This window comes from Chiroxiphia lanceolata, chromosome 3 (genome assembly GCF_009829145.1).
Source record: "Chiroxiphia lanceolata isolate bChiLan1 chromosome 3, bChiLan1.pri, whole genome shotgun sequence".
NCBI classification, from domain to species: Eukaryota; Metazoa; Chordata; class Aves; order Passeriformes; family Pipridae; genus Chiroxiphia; species Chiroxiphia lanceolata.
The window spans coordinates 60,861,988-60,883,871 of NC_045639.1; the positions used below are offsets into that span (position 1 = coordinate 60,861,988).

At 40.3% G+C, this 21,884-nt stretch overlaps 1 protein-coding gene across 2 annotated transcripts in view; it reads right to left on the minus strand.

The window, feature by feature from the left end:
* TMEM200A (transmembrane protein 200A) overlaps nucleotides 1-20,368 on the minus strand; it is a 54,933-nt gene extending 34,565 nt beyond the window's left edge. The window contains exons 1-2 of one of the 2 annotated variants that reach the window (XR_004356391.1): nucleotides 19,255-20,368; nucleotides 8,799-9,027 (exon numbers count right to left, since the gene is read on the minus strand). The gene's annotated coding sequence lies outside the window, so the exon portion shown is untranslated. Of the gene's footprint in view, nucleotides 1-8,798; nucleotides 9,028-19,254 lie in introns of those variants that run through there. The other variant, XM_032684356.1, reaches the window with a different exon arrangement.
* Between the last annotated feature and the right edge of the window lie 1,516 nt (nucleotides 20,369-21,884).

Sequence of the window (21,884 nt, forward strand, 5' to 3'; positions counted from 1 at the left end):
TTAAAATGTAAAAGACTCTTTTTAATGTACCCACAGAAATTATGGGATCTTAAATTGTTATTTCCAAAGGGACAAAAGTATGCTTTATGTTTATAAATTTAGCATATACTTCTAGAGAGAGCCTGATTTGTAAACATCTGCTTATCTGCACTTTCTTCTTAATTTTAGGTCACAAAAATTTCACACTAAATTCTTCCAAGCTATTACATTTTGTATGCAAAATAACATTATAATCTCACAAGTTGGATGCAGAATTTGTTCAGAAATAAAATGCCTTTAATGTACCTAAATCCTGGAATTCCCTCCATTAAAATCAGTGTGATTTTTCATTTGACTAACAGCTCCTAGAACTGGCAAGAATTTGCAGAGCTGAGGCCAGAGTACTCCAGCTTTTCATTTTGCTGCTTGGCAGGTGGGGAAAAATTCTGTCATTCCACAGAAACTGGTAGATCTAATCATATGTGTAATTTCATATGGTTTTGCTTATCAAAGAAACACATGAGCCATATGATTTTTCTAAGCTTGTATTTTAGTTTAGTTACAGGAATGACACTTTGACTAGCCATAAGGAACTATAGGAGATGTGGCCAAAAAGTTGAAAAATTATTTTAAAAAGTAGTCCTGCTGTGTAAAATTTCTTCCATTTCGAGTTTATGAAAATAGTTCAGCTCTTTTATTATTAGCAGCAGCAACATACACGGTAAAAACAGCACCTACGAGCTCCTTCACAAACCAGGATCTTTCAGCATTACAGACTATAAAAATTAAATACAGTAGCCCCCATCTCAAAGAGAGTCATAAAATCATAGAATATCCTGAGTTGGAAGGGACCCACAAGGATCATTGAGTCCAACTCCTGGCCCTGCATAGGACCACCCCAAGAATCACACCATGTACCTGAGCGTGTTGTCCAAACACTCCTTGAGCTCAGACAGGCTTGGTGCTGTGACCACTTCCCTGGGGAGCCTGTTCCAGTGCCCAAACACTCTTTGATGAAGAACCTTTTTCCTAACATCCAGACTAAACCTCCCCTGATACTGCCATTCCCTCAGGTCCTATCCCCAGTCACCAGAGAGATCAGTGCTTCCCCTTACACCTTTAGTGCATTAATTGTCCTTGCCTCTTTACACTTTTTATTTTCCTAATAAGTTTGATAAAAGAAATTGCCTTTACCTCACCTAACTGGTGACTGCAGAGAACAAGCCTCTTCTTTGCTGTAGGCACATCTGTATATATGCTTCCACCAAATATAATATTACTGTAGGTCCCCTGAACTTCCCCTAGATTTTCATTTTCTATTACAATGCATCAATTATCCTGAGTTCTTCTTCATATTAAAATTAATTGAAAGTGCATTCAGCAGTGTATTTTCAGGCTCAGCAAGCTGACTGCAGTTAAGTATGGTATAACCACAGAGAAAAATATTTTCTCTCAATATCTTTTTAATTTAGGCCTGTCATATGCTTCTGCACTCTAAAAGCCTTATTTTGGCTTGCTCCCAGTGTTCTCACTTCTGTAGAGGAACCAGGAAAACTCATGTGCTACTTTTTATCAAAGTTGCTCTAAAATATTGACTATCAGAACGATATTCTGACATTTATAAATAATGCCTACCATTTCCTCATATTCCTTCAAAAACTGTTTCAGAGTGACTATAAAGGCCTCATCCAAAGAAACCTTAAGACAAAGCAACAACTGAGGTCCACTATGTGTGTGTATAAAGCAGACCACATGAAAAAAATATAACCAAGTAAAACAAGACATTACATTACATGGAGAATAAGGATTTTATGAAAATACAAATTCACTTTGGATTCTCATTGTTTTCCTTAGCTCTCTCTGCTTCACTTAATCTTTTATTCCATAACTCATTCATTTGTCCCAAGACCTTAAGAGTTTTACTCAGCAGAGCACTGGACAGATTTTTGGTAAAGATAAATCATAATGGCAGTAATACCCTTAAATCATAAAGAAGCTATACTGAATTAATGTATAGTACAAGTGAAGAGTGTATAGGTTTTACAGAAGCAGAAAGAAATAAAATAAACTTTATGTTCACTATACATGTACTAATGGACATGTACATTAGTACAGAGTACTAACATTCAGTTAACATGGATCGTTCAGTAAATAAAAATAGTGACTAAATTATTACTTTCAGATAAAACAAGAAGCTTTATAAATAAATCTAACATATATTATAAAATATTTCCTTTTACAACATTAATAGTACTTTTACAACAATCATTGGATACTCTGTTGTTTAGCCTTTGAACAGACAGGCAGGATCTTTTGTGCAGACCATAAAGAGTCTTTTCCACTTTTATGAGCAGCCAAAAATGCAGCCGCTGGGTATACTAACACCATGCAACGAAGTGCTGTAAACTGAACTCTGAGCTACAGCTAAAAAATCCAAAACAAAGCACCATGCAACAGTGCTTGCTTGGGTCTTGAAAGCAGAGAAGCACATCCTGCTGCCTCGGATGCAACATCACTTTTCTATTTCTTTTTGCAGAGGTACCATTTTCCCCAGATGGCACGGTGCTGGTCAAGCAGGTAACAAAATTTCTGACACTGCACTGTGTAGATACAATCAACTTTGTTTTGAACAGCTATTTATTAGCTGAAGGGCTTTCATGAAAACTAATAGCCCTGCCCTTCACACACTGGTATCAAGGTTTGCCATTTGTCTAGAAAGCTGCATCCGAAAGAAAGTGCAAGAGGAAATTAGTGCTTATGTCTGTCCTCACATTTTGAGAGCCAGTACTTCTTTTTCTCCACATTCATCCAAACTGATTTATCTTTTAGCATAACTGTGTGGGATTGACAGAGCCCAATGGCCAATTCCTTATAAATGTATATGATTAATTGGAATATGAGATGCACAGTTTTAGGGGAAGATCTTCATGAAAGGTCCACTGAAGGTCATTTACTATTTTGTAATGATTTGACATCAACTTAGATTTTGGGAAAGTGTTTCAAGTCAGAGTATCTCTGACTGCAAAGCCTTGTCATTCACTAACAGACAAATGAAGGAACTAGAGCATACAACTGTCAAAATACTTAAATTATGTGCAATAAATATAAATTCTGATATTTTCAGGAAACCTACATAAAAGTAGACCAAGAATGTATATTTTTAAATTATTATCAAAAATTTGTGTGTCTCCATATTAAGGCTGCTTGATGTCCTTTCTGTAAGATCTCCTGCTTTCTCTGCTATCAGCATCTCAGTTTAAAATGTAATCACTGTTAATGATCAATACAATTAGATATACGCCAGATTAAGAGCTTTTACAGATAGTCAAACTGGGCATAATGAAACCCCTCATAGTTCACTGAAAAAAAAATGCATCCAGAGCATGACCCCTTTCTTCCCCTAAGCAATATAATGAAGAAACAGTTATGAAAATCTGTCATTCTTTGGCAATTCTTGTATTTCCCCTACTGATATTTTTCAAGATTATCCATCAAAGATACTGTGCTTCCTCAGTATTCTTCTTGTACCTCACTGTGCACTGACACCTTTGGTTTGCAGGAAAGATGAAATTTAGAGCTAACTAGGTAGCTGTAGATCTAAATTATTACTAAAGTATTTTGCTTTGAAAGACAATCTGAGCCTGCAGTGTAAGAGTGAAACATGATGGCTTGACAATATCTGGTTCAGCAACTCCAGCTGATTCTGTCAGGAACCCCAAGAAATTATAACTGGCCCTTCCTGTCTTATTTCCTGTGGTACACTGTATTTTGTATCATTGCAAAGGAAATAGTTTCCTTTTCTGAAGTCCATTTAAAATGCCAAGTTAACCAGTTACCAGTTTTTTGTAAATTCTTGTTTGTAATTTTGCCAGAATTTAATAGCTTCGGCCTTTAACAAAACTGCGCCTGATGTTTTTATGAAAACTTCACCAAAAACTGGTAGCTTGACTTCTGACTGAGACTTGGGGAAATAACACAGCAATTGTGACATTCATATTTTTAATTGCTTATTTGAAAACCTGAAACTCCTTACATACATATAAATTCTATGCTGATCATTGGTATAATATAATTGGGACATCAGTTATGTGATCTGTTCAGACTCTACAACAACAGGAAAGAATAGGATACATACACACACACATAAGAATAATGATCTGTTCTGTGCAAAACTGTAAAATACCATTTAAAGAAAAATACATCACAAAACCTTTATTTATACAAAACAGATTTCGCAGATTAACACCTAAGTTCTCCATTCTTAACCAACCCACCTAAATAAAAATGGGGATAATTTTGAATGTTTCACATAATATTTTGTCAACCTTTCTCACATAAATGATTTTTCTTCTAAAAAAAAGATATGTCAGAAAGACCTGCTCAGTCATATCGACTGCTCCTACATGGAGCCATCTGGACTAGCTCATCTGAAGCCCACATGCAATAGACATCCCATGTCCAGTGCCATATTAGCTCAGGCATCACCACAAGGTACTGAATTCTGTTAGACAGGCTTACTAATACCAACCCTACTTTTGCCACACACAAAATGCATGTTGTGAATTTTACTCCTACTTAGATACGTTTGTTTCATTCACTACGTTGAGCATGTGCAATCTAAACATTATCCAAGGAGCTGCATGCTGGAGTACCACATCCAGTCTCTCCAGCATCTATTTATCCATACAGCTGGAGAGAGGTGCCTAAAATAAACATCTGGGCCATTATGTTTGTCTACGTAACGAGCTTATATTATACATTTCAAAGTAATATCTTTGATGGAATTTAAATCCCTATAGAGAAAAACACTATTTAGCCACAAACTTATGACTGTTCAACCACAAAAATATGTATATGTGTGGATATTTTAGGCCAGAAAAGATCATTTTTGTCTGCACACATAAACAAGGAAGTTCAGTTCTGATTTCTGTATCAAGCCTATAACTCCTCCAAGAATAACTTACTTCAGAAAGATAGTCTTGATTTTAAGAGAAACAACTCGGCTCTTAGAATATATTTTAATTCATTCTTCTCACTGTTTCCAATGTTTCCAATTTCAATTTTCATTTTATTTGCAGTTTCAATACTTTAATTTCCAATACATTTTGGTGCATTATGATTTCTTCTATCACTAATGATTCTGCTCAGGCTCCAAGATTCACAGAGCTCTTTTCACTCCTGGTATCTAATACTGATTTGATTTTGCATAGCACCTTTCATTCAAACGTCTCAAAAAATCCTCATGAGTATATAAGAGTGGCAAACTTCCTATAGAAATATTCCCGTTTTGCAGACAGGCAAACTGAAGGAAAAGACACTAAAGATCATATTCTTCAAAGGGATGAAAATAACATAGGAACAAGGTGTCTATGCATTTCTGCTCTCCAAAGTTCCAGACCACCTCTGGCAAAGCCAGGAACAAAACCCTCATCATCAGATTCTTAAGCCTCTGCTTCCACAAGACCATTACAAATTTGCAGGTATTATTTCTAGATACTGTTGTATGTTCAGGTGTACAACTCTGCAGGTGTACAACTCTGCATTTAAAACAGCTCAGAAATACACTACAGATTTAATACTAATGTTTCAATTATGTTTCAGCACAGGAATTCAACAGGTTTTACACCACTTAAGCAACTTTAAGACCACCAGTATTCACAGCAAGCCCAAATTTGCCTTGGCAGCTGCTGAAACTCTGACCTATGGCAAAGAATGTGAAGACCTCAGCCTGGCAGTTCAGCCCCCAGTGACACTGTGTCAGTGGAAGTGTGCACACTCAGTCACTTCTCTTCACATCTGAATCTGGGAGGAAGAGTGTTTTTCTGGATCAACGAACACTACTGAGTAGATGAAAGAACTCAACAGGTTTCCCACAAAAGGCAGCCAATAGCTATCAGAGTGTATTCTGAGAGGGGCCTTATTAGGCACAGGCCTCTTGCTCTCACAGCCTTATGTCACACAAACCAGCAGGTCAGACCATAGTAACAGGCAGAAAATTACTGTTTCCCATTCACAGCAAATGGGGTTGCAAAACCTGCAGCAAGAAAGTAAATTCTCGACACATTTATATAACCTTTGCTACAACTCCAGTCTTACTATTTAAGCACACTGGGACATAAAGGTTACTGAAATTTGACTCCTATTTTTGAAGTGAGGGATATGGGCTTTCATGAATGGTCTTTTTTTTTTCTTTTCAGAATGAACATCAGAACTCCTGGAATTTACTGGCCTCAGAAAGTATTTCATACCTGTGCTAAGGCATTTCTAAAAGTTCTGTAAAAAGTGTTTCTCCTGGACTGCAAGAGACATCTTCCCCGTTATGATTCGATTAAGAGTTTGAATATCAATAATAAAAAAAAATCATCTCAATATCTTGATTAACTCAATGAACCTATCATATGCTTTCATAATATTCTATATAATATAACATAATATTAAAATAATAAATAATAAAAGAAATTAGATGGAAAAAATCTCTTCCCTTCCATCCTACTCAGGCATGTTAGACATATCATTTAGAAATTTAGAAGATAGACATTTTAAAATCCAGCTGATAGATTTTATTCAGGGACATTAAAACAACAACAACAACCAAAATAAACTAGAGTGTCTTCTTTGCAGAAAGCACATTCTGGAAGGTTTTGGGGGTTTCCAGGATGGCAGCTTATTAGCTGAAACTGATTGTCATGGCTTTGAACTAAAACCCTTCTAGCTGCTGAGAGCTGTTTTGGCTCGTTTGTGTAATAAAGGCATGATTTACGGAAAACATCTTTGACATTTTTGGGCCATGTAAGAACCAGCACTTAGGCCCATGACTACCTAACATACCAAATGAAATCTAACCTTGTTGAAATACACCGGAATTCTGCCTTTGATTTCACATAGTCAGGCTTTCATGATACTACCAGTGCAACAGTAAGCAAACAAGAATAATTCAATCTTTCTACTGCATTCCTGAGCTCATAGCAGGAAAAAACAATTTTTGACTTGCATCTAACCCTCCACCAGTTTTGTGACATATATTAAAACTTCCATTAAAACAGAAGAATTTGGATTCTCTGCTATTGTTTACTCACATTTTACATGAGTATAAATTCTCAATCTCTGCTGACTTATTTAATTTATACAACTCTAAAAATTAACTTTTTAGAAGTCATTCAGTGGTCCAATATGCAGTTCCTGGCTGTCTGCACCCTAGATATAAGCAAATCTAAATACCATTTGATTCCTGAAGCATTTGCTGCTCTGATGTAGGAAAAAAGCAAAAAGGGAAAAGTGAAGCAAAGGAGAGGATGGATCTCCTACACTACAAAGAGAGAAGAGAGCATTGCATGAACACAAAAAACTGAGGGATTTAAAGGACTATTTGACATAGAGATGGAGTAAGTCAACAATTATTAAATCTCTCGTATAACATCATGACCACAGGATTCTTACACGTTATACTACACTCTGGTATCTTGTCTGTATCTATACAATACAGGGGTGGGTTGGGTTCATATCATAAAGTAGGGCTGTGGCATTAAGGTGCTTCTTGAAGCACACAACAAAACCAGTGCATAAAAGCCTCCATATGAAGCAAATCCACTACCTGAATTATTTTTTTTTTTACAAAAACAGGGGCAATAGTTCCATAAACTCCCCACTCTCCTCCCAAGATTTATATATACTATATACGTGTGTGTGTGTGTGTGTGTGTGTGTCTGTAATATATACTTATATATGGAAAAGGTAGGTTTGCTTTAGAAAAACAGAAATTACTGTCATAACAGCCAGAGGAGCCATAGTAGATTTAGATAATAATGCAATACTAGCTTGGCTACATAGCCATGCTTTTTTCATGCTCCTTCTTCAAGAGCTATCCAGACAGACTGTGTAGAGTTGCTGCGCTATAAATATGCAGTCTGTCTCTGTAAAAACAAACAAAACCCATACCGAGAATGAGCAATAAAAAAGTTTTACAATAAAGTATCCTGAAAACTAAAAAACAAGCCAAATATAAAATTATTAACACAAGTCATTCATCAACTTCAGTTTTATCATTCTCACAAAGCCATAACAAGAAGTTTTATAATCTTTTGGGTTTTGATGAAAACCAGGATGGTTTCTCTGGCTGTTTTTCAGATTTCTGCTGTGGCTCATATTTTCTGGTTTTACAGTTTGATCATGATGACTGATAATCATTCTGAAAAATCTGTTTAAAGCAAGTTGTGCTCAGCAACAGTCATTCTCTAGCTTTTGCACACAATGAGCTTGTTTAATCACAGCCACATGGTTTTACATGTGATGTATGTGAAAGTGATTTTAAATGCTTTTCCAACCATTTCTATTGTTTTGACCAAATCTCAATCTCATCACATCTAAACCAGTAAGAAATGTATAAAGTAGGATCTGTAGATATTTTCTGTATCATCCATCTCGTTGTTTCTGTCTGAGACAGTAATTTCCTATCAAGATGGGATTTTAGGCACAGAAATTGTAGAAACCTGCCCTGCACTTTAAGGTCCATGCTCAAACTCTCAGCGTTCAAAAACAAACTGCTTCAAGATCTTGATAAAAAATCTTGAGAACCTGAACTTTAGGGTTATGTTAGCAACCTCTGAGAATACCTGTCCCCTCTCTGTCTACCTTTCATATTGTGAACCAGCCTATGTGGGCTGGAGCTTGGCTAGAACATACCCCCAGGACACACTACCCACAGCACATCACTCCGTAGATCACAGTCTTTTAAAAGACACAAATATGGTCAAAAAGCAGACAAGAAGCAGTACGACCATGCTAAGGACAATCTTTTAGAGCAACGCAGTTGTTGCCACAGAAGATTTTAATTTGAGTCTTTGCAAAGAGTTCACAAAGCACAAACCTCTGGAGAATAGCTGACACAACAGCAGATCAGATCCCTTTTTCAGGGCCCTTTTACTTCTCTATGTCAGAGCCTCTGCTGCCACTGCTGAAGACCTGAGTGTTATCCCTACCGTGTTCCTTCTCTTCTAAATTGTTAACCTTGACAAATGCCAACACCTGGCCTCATCATTCCTTGTGGATTTACTGAAAGACAAGAAGGAAAACAGCATTATAATATTAATGCCACATGTACTTCTAGTCACACTACCTAAGACCCACTTCTTCCAGTTACTCAGATAAGAGCCTCCCTACAACTTAACTAAGAGACTATTTCCAAAAATATAGTCTTGCCTCTACAGAATAATTGATGTTTGTGATTGTTGCTGTACTACTGACCTATCTTTCTATCTACATTCTGCTTTCATAATATCGTTATATTCACAGTCTGGCAATTGTCAAGGAGTAAGCTGTCATAACCTACAGTTTTTTACAGAAGTATAATAAACCATGTCGGAGTTTGTATGAGTTTTCTGTGCAACACAGAGCTACTGAATGTGTGTAACTGAATCAAATCCAGGTGATTAGGCACAACGAGACTATTAATTATAAGCAATAGAAGAATCCACATAATAAACATTACCCAGATCTCCAAGCATCAGGTCTAACCTGAGAAGCCACAAGCCTCTGAGTCCTGTAAGAGTTTCAGCCAAGTACTTTTGGATATATGGGTATTCCCAGGCACAGTCTCACTGTTGAGGGGCAACATCCTCAACTAATTCAGAGCTCATGACTCATCAGAAAAGTCTTCCAATCCAAATTTCCATAACATCACCATCCTCTCCAAGGGCTATCTCTTTTCCAGACTAGTTTAACCAGCCTCTCTCACTTCCCCCATCTAAATTCATAGTCTGCTGTAGTAGACCTTCCTTCCCTTCCTTTTTCTTCCCCATTTCCACAGCAGGCTTCTTCAAATGTAAAGTGAGAATAAATAGATTAGGAAAGAAAGCTCAGAACTGAATTCTGAAGTCCACCTCTTCAATCACAGGGCTTAACAAAAGCATATTTAACCTGACAGTGATAATGATATTGGCTTCTTAAGGAGTTTTAAGCAATGTGTTGCGCCTATTTCCAAAGCACTTAATATTCTGGGTTGAAAATTACCTCCTAAGTGCAAACTTGAAAACCACAGATGACAAGGCTTATTCAAAGTGAAATCGTGTCTAGTAACAATTAGAATATTCTGTGTAAGAGATAAAGAGTTTTCCCTGAGACTAGGTCTGAACTCTGGAAAGAAGGACTGCAGAAACTAAGGTTTACACAGACCACTTTTTGCTCTAGGTTCTCCCTTTGGACTTTGCCTTCCCTAATATAGGGAAAATACCTAGTAATGTGCACACTGACAAAAATGGTTGTAAAAGCAAAGATCTGATACTCTGAAAATTCTTCGGAGACAGCAGGATAAACCAGAACTGTCACGTCATGAAGTCAGAGAATCATTTAGATTGGAAAACACCTCCAAGATCATGAGTCCAACCATTATCTTAGCACTGCCAAGTCCACCACTAAACCATGCCCTTATGTGCCACATCTACATGTCTTTTAAAAACCTCCAGGGATGGTGACTCAGCCACTTCCCTTAGCAGCCTGTTACGATGCTTGACAACCCTTTTGGTGGAGAACTTTTTCCCAATATATAATAACGCACTTGTACACTATAAAGGTAGCACAAGAAAACATTAACAGAAAGCTATGCTACTTCATCTCGGCCCAGCCTCTCATAGTCTAATTCCAACTTTACCTCTTTTACAGGAATTATATAATGTATATAATGCCATCTAGTTATAATCTCTAAATTCCAAAGGGAAAAACCAAGCAAACAAACACAGTCTAACTGAATTAAAAAATTCACAAGATTAAGAACTAAAATTAAAAATAATTACAGTCTCACCTATAACGTATTTTCATTACTATGTCAACTGTACAGCCAGTTGACAATAAAAGAATTACAAACTGCCATTCTGCAAAACACGACATTGCTAGTCCTTTACCAGTAAATGCTTCTATGTGTAATTTAATTGGTATGCACATTGGTTGCAAGCTTGGATTGGAAAACAGTGACTTGTGTGTTTCTAATATAATAAAATCCATTGAACTGTGTTCCAGCAATGTATGCAGGACTTTGCAGATATTCCACCATGGGCACCAATTGAGGCCATGCCCTCAGAGAATAAAACTGAATTAGTAGAAGAATGGCAATAAATTCAGAATAGGCGTCTGCAAAGTAATTTGAGAAGAAATGTCTTCCTGGCAAAGAGCAAAGCAAATACTTTGTAGGGGTCATAGGAAGAGTGTGGGGAAAGAACTTTGGTACTGAATTAATGCAAAGTGATTCTACTGTTCTAGAGTCTATAAATTGTATTAATAGACAAGTCAGTACTTCCCAAGAAGAGTCTGTTAGGCCTCTTGATGTTTATAATTAATATTTGTTGGCCATTTTTGTACCAGGCTATTATTACCAGGCCAATAATTGTGACATTAAGGAACTGCCAGCTTTATTTTGCGTGAAAGTTTTCTGCTTGTTTGGTAAATCTCTTGTAATCCATTTGGGAGTATGGTCACAGAATCAGTCAGATTGAAAGGGACCACAGTGGGCCATCTGGTCCAACCTCCCTATTCAAGCAGGGTCATCCTAGAGCACATTGCACAGGATTGCGTCCAGATAGTTCTTGAATATCTCCAGTGAGGGAGACTCCGCAACTTCTCTGGGCAATCTGTTCCAGTGCACAGTCACCCATACAGTAAAGAAGTTCTTCCTCATGTTCAGGTGGAACTTTCTGTGCATCAGTTTCTGCCTATTGCCTCTTGTCCTAGTGGTTTGCACCACCGAGAAGAGCCTGGCTCCATTTTCTTGGCACGACCTTTTAGATATTTATACACATTAATGAGGTCCCCTCTCAGTCATCTCTTCTTGAGGCTGAACAGGCCCACCTCCCTCAGCCTTTCCTCATAAGCGAGATGCTCCAGTCCCCCAATCATCCTCACTGCCCGCTGCTGGATCCACTCCAGGATCTCCATGTCTCTCTTGTCCTCAGCAGCCCAGAACTGGACACAGTATGCTACATGTGGCCTTACTAGGGCTGAGTAGAGGGGCAGGATCACCTCCCTCAACCTGCTGGCAATGCTCTTCCTAATGCACCCCAGGATTCCACTAGTCTTCTTGGCCAAAAGGTGGCCACTTTCTTGGTGTCTCAGTATGTTCCACCAACTCCACATATTTTGTGTATCCAAACACAGTGTTCCGAATTCCAGTTTCCATAATACTGAAGTTACAATTGTGATAACAAACTGACATCAGATTTCTTCTAATGTACTTAGAACAGACAATGGTCACCAAATATAGCTTTTAATATACTACTTCTATTTCAAATCTGTGTATATTAGGATCACTGTAATAAGATTGTTTGGGATGAGAAGGAAAAACACTCTAACAAGTAACGAATCTCATGCTTAGTACTGGTTGGTGTGCCCGGGCACAGGCCCAGGGAGTGGGATTCCACCATGTCTCTTTCATGCTACAAAAAGGATGCCAGGGACATTTGTGGTCGAGGTCAGCTAGCACCCTCTCAGGAATTTAGCTGGTTCAGTCCAGAAGCTCATTCCAACCAGTCACTTTGGATTTGAACATCTCAAAGATAGTTTAACACCCACACAGAGCCAGACCACTCTGGCTGACCTCATGGCCAAAAGACAGGTCTTAGCCTCATTAGTTTTCTAACACAGATATAGCAAAAATATATCAGAAAGAAAAATCTGTGTGTGGGAGCTAAGTACTCATGATAAATACCCCTTAATTATCCACTATCTGAAGGAAGTCCCCGTTTGCTTATTGTGCTCACTAGTCTTCTGTGAGACAATGACAGACTACACTGATCTGCACGGTGATAACTTCTGGGTTCAGAATATTAGTCTGTTTGCAAATGGAAACAACAGTTTACCTAACTTTCAAGTACTTCAAAATGCAGTTTCTATCTCTCTAAGCAAACTGTACTTCATAGCTCACTTTCCTTTCATATGTCTGTTTGAACTGATCTACTTACAGTGTATCTTCTGTAAGAAGTGTTTAACATCATTTTTGCAGAGCATCATACTTTGGTACACAACAAAGACAAATCATTTAAAATGCATCTCAGGGAAACAAGAATTAATTTCTTCATTTTCCAGAGTCAAAAGATATGAATGCTGCCAAAAGGAAATACCACCATGTCTTTTGGTCTTACTATTCTCTTCATTATTTGAGTTTATTTCCATTTACCACACTGAATCTTGAACATCATTCATCTTTAGAAATGCAACTTATTATATTTCATCTTTTTTCTGCCTTCATTTTTTCTGTCTTCAATATTTCCCTATTGTCTTTTGCTCTTTCTTCCACTTTCCCTTCACTTCTGCTTTCTTCCTTGTTCTTTTTTTTGTGTGTTATCTGTCATTTAACTTCTTCCTACAAAAATATACTCATACCTCAGGTGAAACAAGCCAACTGTTAAATACACAATAATTTATAGCAAGAAGTACACATCTGCCAAGTCTCAGACACTCTATCAGGTTTATTCAGTTGACCTCCAACAACCCTACCATGACATTCATATTTCTAGGAAGTAGAGTTCCACAGTGCATCTCTTTTTCTGAGTCCAGCAGGCTGCCTCATACCTTACACACCAAGTTTGTCTAGCTCAAGATCACACAAAAGACAGAAGCTAGAGCAGCTGTTCTGTACACTGTGTGGTCCAAGAAACACTTCCTTGGGAAAGCTTATTCGCTGCAGTAAAATGCTGTCCCAATATAAGAGGCTGCTTTCATCCCTCATCATGAAGGAATATGTTAATTGTGCATCTCATTACAATGTCAATATATGCCAAATTTCATATCTGAGTAAGAGAAAGAGATCGTGCTTGTGCAGAGAGAGGATCTAAAAATATGGGATCAAGTTGATTGCTAGGCTAGAATACACTTCCTCGACAATCCTGCCGACTTGTATAAGGAAAGACAAGCACTACCAATACAGTGTAATTCTTGATTAAGAGTTTTCCAGTATGCAGGAAGATGGTTTAATATCCTAACAACTCTTTATATCTATTCATTTATCTGTAGTTTCTCAGGCACCTAATCCCAACAAATGATAAGTGGAAGATTTTTAATAATGGCAAACAAAAATTGAGTAACTAGAATGTTTTTTAATCACAACATACTTTTTTGTATATTTGCTCTGCATTTTAATATGCAGTATGCCTTTGTTACTTTGAATTACACAAAGGAGAGAAAAAACTCCAGTGCATTGAGAAGCAATTTTACACGTGCAACTACATGGTTGGACAAGTAATAGCACTTTTTTTTTTCATTTAATACATAGCAAAATGAAAGTGATAAAATTCATTAGATACAAACTTGTTTTTCAGCAATGTGCTACTGATTACAGATAAGCAGAACAACTTATTCAGACACATTCAGAGGGAGAAGGTGAAAAAATATTATATTACTGCTACCACTATCACATCAACTTCAATATAATAAGTGACATTTTTAACAGCCTTCTATTTAATATGCTTTGATGGTGGTTTAAATTGACAAAAATTAAAATTACTTTTGGAATTCCACCTTTTCGTGGAAAAAAATAGTGTGACTACTATTGAAAAGCTCTAAAGACCTTGTTTTGATTTCATACCCCCTCTTCGAGCTAACGCTACAGATTCACAGGTATCAAAGCACAAACCTCTACTACTTAGAGTTAAAGAATTAAGTGCCACTAACCACTTCCCAGAACTCACAGGCTATTAGCACCCAACTGCATCAACTCTTTGGTGAAAGTGTCCTTCCTCACAGCCAGAGTGAATACAGAAGCATGCAGTTTCAACAGGTTCAAATTTTAGCACTTTTTAGTGATGGGTTTTAAAACCATAGCGCTGAGATGCTCAGTCCAACTGTATTTGTGAAACAGCAACTAGAAAAAACAAATTAATATAAAAAGGGATTTTTCCTCTTCCGTTCTAGTTGTCTTTAAACTACTTTCTATGAAAGGTAACCTATGCTATATTTTACATCTCTTGCGATTTTTAAAATTTATTATTGTATCTAAATGTATCTGTATGTATCTAAGGCATATTTCACTGAAGTGACAAAATCCTAGTTTCTCTGATTCAGTTAAGAGTTTCATCACTGAGCTCAGTGATAAAAAATTAAAAGACAATGCGGAGAAACATCTCCTTTGTTTCTGCTTATTTTAATTGGACGAAAATAGTCATATTTCCAACAAAAGGAACAATTGACTAAAATTCCAGTGGTATATAAATATTAACAAGATGTTGATATAAGCAGACACAAAAGAGTAGAGTGACAACCATTTACAGTTCTCATAAAACTTTTCAGAGCCTTTATACAGAAAAAGGTAGCATATTGCTTTATTTTTTACCAGTCTTTTTTCGTGAAAATCTCTGCTATATCATTACATCTCATTTGCAATGCTCCTCAGATGCCCAGTTTGGATTAGGCGGCCCTGCACCTCCCTGTCACACATTTTTAGGTACTAAAACACAGAGAAAAAAGAACAACTATTTTCTTCAGCTAGAAAAAGAGATGAATAGAGGAAATGACTGAAGAAAAACATCCTTCTTTACCAGGTCTTCTGGACATAGAACTATTTTCAAAAAACATCAAGTGCTCTTCATAATATTTGTCAGCAAAAGACCAAAATAAGAAAATTGAGTGATACAAACAGGTTCTGCTACTGCTGCAGATAAAAGACTTCAAGTAGCTCTGTACTACAGGTTATCCATCTCATTTGGCTAGCTGTGCAAAAAAGAGAAAATCTGAATTTTTAAGAAAAGGCATCCAGGCAAAATTATGAAGTTTAAAATCACTGATCCTTAAGAAAGTTTGGGAAGGAAAACGTAATTTAATTTATAGTAAAAGACCAGTATAATGTGAATATTTCAGTACTTAGTTCCGTCATCAGGTCACTTAAGATGCTTCTGGGGAGATTCACCTATCTGAAAAACAGTTACAGTTACCTGGTAGGGAATTATCTTATGTGGAAATGGCTAATGATGGAAGAGGGTAACAACATCTTGCTCTACAGTTAGACTGAAGCCCCAGCATGGACGTTGAGAACAGTGCTTATTCTCACGCACTCCACAAATGGTGGACACTCAGGAGCTAGTAAAACTAGTGGAAAGAATAACAGCTGTGTAAAACACCTGTCCAGTATTTTAATTCACTGACATTGCCAGCATTTCACCTTTCCACGTGATCAACAGTCCACTTAACCCACACAATCTCTGGGTAATTAGGTTCTTATGCATTATCCAGTAAAGAAGAAAAACAGAAACTTTTTCCTTACAGTATTTTTATTATAAAACTAAAGTACTACTTAACACTAAAGCACTAACTCAAGCACTGTCTGCAATTTCCATTTACTTCTAGTGGGCTTGGAGAGTGAACACAAGTCTGTGTTTTAAAATATATAAACTTTTTTAAGAAGATTTTTAACTTTTAAGCTATTCATTAGTATCTTTGGGTTACTCAAAGACAATCTCCAGTTAGCAGCACAGGAGTAATACAGAGATTCTGGTGATAAAGGGACATTGACAATGGGCTTCCCTAAGTCCTGACAGTAAGGGATTTCTTCCCATAATCATCATACTGCAGCATCAGAATTCTTAACAACAAGGTTTCAGATAACAGAATGAAGTTTTCTTAAAGGCTCTTACGCAGAACTGTAGTGCAAACATTATCTAGTAGGATATCCTACCTGGTCTTCAGTTGCCTTTCCAGAAGTGTTCTCCTTCGACTCTATTTGCCAGCCTCATGGAGAGGTCTGAAACGCCTTTAGGTGTTTAAACTGGCACGAGACACCTACGTTTTCACAAGTTAATCATACTTTTACTCTGTAATGCTGCACACTAGAAAATGATTTGCAATTGCCCCTTTGTTCCAGTATCATGAGGTCAAACATAGATTAAAAGTAACTGATTTGTTTATAAAGCATAATGACACCAAATCAAATGAAGGCATCATCACTAGCTAGAACACAAAGTTCCTCTTCTGATACATTCTCTACCACTATCATAGACAAGATCGACAGGATTCTTCTGTTTAACACAAAAAAAAAAAAAAAGAAAAAGAAAACTATCACGACAACAACCTTTACATTTCATATTTTTTATATCATAACTTTGTCTGGTTTCAGTAATTTTAAAGGAAGTTCTACTGATTTGCAGCATTTCAGATTTCTGGCTCCTAAAACACACTGAATGAAGCATAAGAAGTAGCAGTGGCCTTCTGCTGTTCCATTGATGTAATTTACTCCTTAACCAATTTTCACTTTTCATTTTCCCCTTCTGAGAGGTATGAGTCAAGAGAGAATATACAACACATGAGACGTGGCTGAGGTGAGCACCTGCGCACAGCACAGGTATTTATTTTTTTTTTTTGTATGGCCAGCATTCAAGCAAGTGGAAGCAGAGCATATTGAAAGACGGCTTGGTCCAGGAAAGGTTCAGCAGTGCAGTTAAGGCAGTGAACAGTTTCACTGAAGTTACCAGGACCTATTGCCATGTGTAATGAACTTGCACCATAGGGGATCATTAGGGATGGAAGTTGCAACTACTTACCTGCTTAAGAGTAAGCATACATTTCAGTCTTTGTCAGAGCAGAGCTTGCTTAGCCCATACTTCACAGAATTAGATTCAAACAGCCCACCTTTTATAATCCGATTACAGAGCTTCCATAAAAATGAAGCTCTGTTCCAATTCCAGCAAGACTGTATTGGGCAAAACCATTTCTGTACACAGAATAAAATAATTATAGTATGTTGAACTCTTCCATCGGTAGTCCTTTTCCAACTTTCATTTGGATCATTGTTGCAAGCCAACAAAGGAGCAACAAATAAAACATGTTTCTATGCCAACAAAATATAAATTATATATGCTTTTATTTTCCAAATTACTATTTAAGTACCACATATCTTTTTCCATGAGGACGTTTTTCTGTTCTCAGGACAAAAATCTAATTGTAACTCATGTTTTGAGTTACTAAAAATTATCTTACAATTATCTTCTAACAAGTATTTAACTAGAAGTACATTTCCTGGGAACACAAGAAGTACACTAAATTGTGCCAAACTTGAAGGACCCTTTGGCTTCATTATCAAGGAATTTAAGTTACGTTCAATAGAAATATAATTTTCTGGTTTAAATGTTGGGGTTTTGTTCCCCCCACTTTCTACAAAGCAGCATCAAAATAACTAAAAGAAAGAAAACGCACTGTTTCTTCCTATCTGGACACTTGGTTTCCATCACATGGATTGGAAGCACCAAAGAAAAGCACAAAGAAAAAGAACAGAATAGTTGCTAGTGCACTGATCTAGCATCAGGATAAGCCAGGAAAGACAAAATCTTCGCTGACGGAATTTTATTAACAATATAGTCCTCGTGTCCTAAAAGCATTATGAACTGCAAATCCGCTACATCGCTACAGGTTATTTTGTAGTTCATGTTATACAGAATGCTACATTAAAGGAATACTTTTGTCTGGATACTTTTCCTTTGAACAGTAAAACCCTTTTTATTTTTCATAACCACTGCATTCAATAAGACTATTAAGTGCCAAGTAAATACAGCTACTGCAATTCCAGATCTGCAGAACAGCTGCACACGTATTGAATTCAAGCGCAAATCCTAACAATGGTTATGTTAATAGGATATGAGGAGTATCTGTCATGCACTCGAGCTGTTTGCAGTACTTTTGTTTCAAAGTCTGTCTCACTAGTAAGCTTATGTCTAGCCGGTGAGCGATTTATTTAGCAGAGAGTTATGTTCGCACGCAAGGGAATAGGGCAATCCCTTTTGTCGTCCCCATCTGTCTCTCATCCTTCCAGATAACCAGCACACCACCATTTTCCCCGCAAACAAAGGTTAAGGAAAGCCCAACTCGGGTGAAAATAAAGGCAAAGGGGCAACTCTCGCCAGCGCAGAAGCAGCGCGGGGGGCGCAGCCCGGGGGCAGCCCCTCGGCGGGGTCGGGCCACGCTCCCGACCGGCGGGGCAGGCGGTGGCAGCACCTAAAGTATTCCGGAGCCGAGCGCAGACAAAAGAGGGTGTGTAGCAGCTGCGCGGAGCTCGGCAGCCGCCGGCACGCCAGCCCACTCCGCTCGGGAGGCAGAAAGTCCATTCCCGGCAGGGAAAAAGCCACCCACCCGTGCCCGCTCTCTCCCTGCCCCTCGCTGCCGAGGGCAGGGCGCGTCTCCTTGTCCCCCCCGGTAGGAACGGGCACGGCGCTGCCCCTCTGCCCCCGAGGAGGGGTCACGGCTGCGGGCGGGCTGAAGTTTGGGGGCGAAGGACAGACCCCCGCCACACGCACCCCACCCCGCCCCGCCGCTTACCTGTGGGGAGCTGCGCGGTGCCCGCAGCCCTCCTGGCGCAGCGACGTGCGGGGCTGCGCCGCGCCCGCCAGACACGGGGCTCCTCCGGTGAGGTGACGGCTGGCTCAGGGAGTGACGGGGCGGCGGCTCCCCTCGCCCTTCCCCGCCACCGTGCTCGGCGAGAGGCGGGCGGGGGCAGGCATGGCGAGCAGGCAAGGAGCGGGGCTGGGGCGGTCACTGCCGGCCGGAGGAGAACGCCCGCCGATCGGGGGCTGCGCGCCCCCCCGCCGCCGCCACCGCACGACCAGCCGGAGGCGGCCACCCCCTGCTCGCCCCGCGGCGACGGGCGGGTGCCATAGCAGCGCTCCGCGGGAGCTGCGGGGGGAACGGCCGCCAGGCAGCCGCCGAGGGGGGCGTGGGCGGGCGGTGGCTCCGCGGCGCAAAAGTTTCCCGGCTCCTCAGCGAGGTGCCCGGGAGCCGCTCGTCCCCGGTGCCGCCGCGGGGGAAACGTGGGGGGACGGACCCCGCTCCCGCAGCCGCCCCGCCGGCCAGACCGCTCCGCTCAGCGCCGCGGGGGCTCGGCCCCCGCCGCCTGCCCGCGGCAAAGTTCCACTCCGCAACCTCCCGGCTGCGGCCTCATCTCCATGGAAACGACCCCCCCCCCCGTTTCCCGCTGCTCCCCACGGGACGCGGCGGAGGCGGGCGGAGCCGAGGTAGCCCCCTCGCCAGCCGGGGCGATGCGGGGCGGCCGGGACGAGCCCGGCGGGGGCCGGGCAGGTCTGGCAGCAGACAGCGAACGGGACGGCAGCCGGGGAAAGGGGCAGGCTGAGCCTCGGGGCGGGGACGCGGCTCCTTCTCTACCTCCCGCCTGCCGGGGAAGTTTCCCGCTCCCCCGGGGAGAGCGCGGTGAGCCGACGGGAGCTGCGCCCCGCTCCCGCCGGGACCAGCCGGCTGGAGAGCCTCCTCTCCCCACGCCGCTCTGTCGCTAGCCCCGCCGGAGCGGCGGGTTCGTAGCTCAGCCGGTTCCGTCCCGGCGAGCTGAGGGGCCGCGGCCGCGAGGGAGGAGTCACCACCGGGGGCGGCCGGGGAGGCGGTGCAGGAGGGGGTGCGGGTGTGCCGGTCTCGGGTGTGCTGGTCACGGTGCCGCGGATGCGGCGGGGACCCCGGGATATGGGGCCGTGTGCCCGCCTTCCTTGCTCCCCTGTGAGAGCCGAACGGGAACTGCGGGAGCGCGGAGTGATTCACCGTGATGTGAGGTTTTTTACCTCAGATGCAATTACATTTTATGATTCAGCTTTTCATTTTTTCCGCTTACTGTTGTTTGGTTTGATTTTTGGTTTTTTTCTTTTGCGGCCGCATGCCCACCCTTCGTGTCCAGCCGGGGACGGCAAAGTTCAGTCTGTGGTGCTCGCACCTTCCAGTCAGACGGGATAATCCAGCAGATGGGCTTGGAAGAGGGGCCGACTACAGCCTGCATGGGAGCTCTCCACATTTGTAAATCAAACATCTTCTTTGGGAAAAATAAAAGCAACTCTGCACTTGGTTTGCGTTGGTAGCAGGTTTTATTTTATTTTTTAAAATGGCTTGGACTTAAGTATTGCCATTGCCCTTTATCTCACCATAATTCTACCTATTGCATCACCCCAAAAAAAGAATGATACTGAACTTGGTATATCTAAATTTTTCTTGGGAAGTGCTTTCCTCAAGACAGGGAGGAGCTACCATCCATCCTGCAATAGTACTTCAAATCCTAAGTAGATATAGTTTCTTTATGGTTGTACAGTGTGTTGTCAGTTCTCAGTGTATGCCTTATAATGATTATACTCCTAATGGCTCCAGTGGCTTCTGTATTAAATACATCCTCCATTATCACCTTCTTCTAGCAAGGAGACTATATGCTAGCAATTCTGGACTAGCAAAGAGAAAGGTGACATTCCTCAGAAGTTTGAAACATTGCATTTCCAGCTGTTCAGCTTGTTTTGATTCAAGGAGTGAAGAATCACTTTCAAGTGATTTCTAACTGTTCATTCAGCTATTACTGGATCTGTAATTTGGTTTGTGTATGATGTAACATGTATTCCATGTCAACTAGTGAGAGAACAGGTCTGCAGACAGATGTCTACTTCAAAGATGTCAAAATCTGTGAGACGCAGCTGTGTGTCACAGAGGCAGTGGATGAAAGGATTATATATGCCCACCAAATCTCAGGTAGATGCAATGTCTCTACAAGCAGAAAATCAGAAATTTTCTTAAGAATTTATGGAAAGTGTTGCTGTGGAAGAGATAAGGAAACTTCACTTGCCTGTCCTGTCAGTAGATGATGAAATGTGGACCAGGGGTGTGACATGAACCAGCACTGGTTTCACCGCTGCTCTTGTACTGTCTCTGGAAATGCTGGGGCTTGTAAATCTACAAGGAAAAGTAGTAGTTCAGTTCTTGCTCGTGACCTCTGTTTCCTCTCAAACATTGGAGTCGGTAGAATATCACCATACCTTTCTTCTTGTCATGGTTTAACCCCAGTTGATAACTAAACACCACACAGCCACTTGCTTACTCTTCCTCTGTGGGATGTTGGAAAGAATCTGAAGAGTAAAAGCGAGAAAAGTCGTGGGTTGAAATGAAGACCATTTAACAGGTAAAGCAAAAGCCAC